At 40.4% G+C, this 1,085-nt stretch overlaps 1 protein-coding gene across 1 annotated transcript in view; it reads right to left on the bottom strand.

The window, feature by feature from the left end:
- The window catches only part of ESCO1 (establishment of sister chromatid cohesion N-acetyltransferase 1), a 78,129-nt gene that overhangs the window by 56,473 nt on the left and 20,571 nt on the right, over nt 1–1,085 (bottom strand). Inside the window, exon 2 of the mRNA XM_003784790.3 lies at nt 295–395. The gene's annotated coding sequence lies outside the window, so the exon portion shown is untranslated. The remainder of the gene's footprint in view (nt 1–294; nt 396–1,085) is intronic.

Raw genomic sequence — 1,085 nt, 5'->3', positions numbered from 1 at the left:
CCACCTTAGGTGTATGTGGCTGGCGCCTTAGCCACTTGAGCCACAGGCACTGAGCCTATGATTCTACTTTTTATGAAACTCTAAGAGAGGCAAACTAATTTACAGTGGTAATCTCTGGGAAAGAGAACTATAGGACCAAGTGCTAGAAGCATGAGAAAAGCTTACTTTTCACTATATCCCCACTTAAATGTTTAATAAAAACTAAACTACATTTCCTTGAAAATATGAAGTATTTTTGGTACAATGACTAATCATCTTCAAAGACATTAAATTATAAAAGCATAAGCCACTTACCTTAGCGAAATGGAAATCATGTATCACCTTTCTGTTTAAGTGGAAAGATGATGCTTATAATGATCAATGCTTCTAATTATTTCCTGTGTATTTCAGTTAATCTTTAAAACAAAAAAAAAGAATTCAATGATGTAAAACACTGGGAAAAAAATATAAGACCATAAAAAGAGCACTATTAATTAATATATTAAAATAACATAAGCTAAGGGTGGCGCCTGTGGCTTAGTGGGTAGATGGCTGGCCCCATATACTGAAGGTGGTGAGTTCAAACCCAGCCCCAAACAAACTACAACAACAACAAAGACAAGAGTCTCACTATGTCACCCCCAGTAGAGTGCTGTGACATCATAGCTCACAGCAACCTCAAACTCTTGGGCTTAAGCAATTCTCTTGCCTCAGCCTCCCGAGTAGCTGGGACTACAGGTGCCCGCCACACCAGATGCATTTGTCCCTGTTGTTTAGTTGACCAGGGCCGGGTTTGAACCTGGCAGCCTGGGTGCATACGGTTGGCACCATAACCACTGTGCTACGGGCACCAACCCTGGTCTGGAATTCTTGCGTTCAAGTGATCTTCCTCAGCCTCCCAGAGAGCTAGGAGTACAAGCGTGAGCCACCACACCTGAACACAAGTAAAATCTTTGAGATTCTTTTTCAGCCAGAATTTATAGTCACTGTACACATGTCCACATAAAGACTTACTCAAAAATCTTCAAACCAGCTTTATGCACAATAACCAAAATCTAGTAACAATCCAAAAGCAGGTGAACCGATAAACAAAATGTAGTGTATCA

The sequence above is a fragment of the Otolemur garnettii genome, unplaced genomic scaffold (genome assembly GCF_000181295.1).
Source record: "Otolemur garnettii isolate 467f Iridium unplaced genomic scaffold, OtoGar3 scaffold00012, whole genome shotgun sequence".
Classification (NCBI taxonomy): Eukaryota; Metazoa; Chordata; class Mammalia; order Primates; family Galagidae; genus Otolemur; species Otolemur garnettii.
Note: the sequence above shows the minus strand (reverse complement) of the source record. Positions and strands in the feature narration are given on the sequence as shown.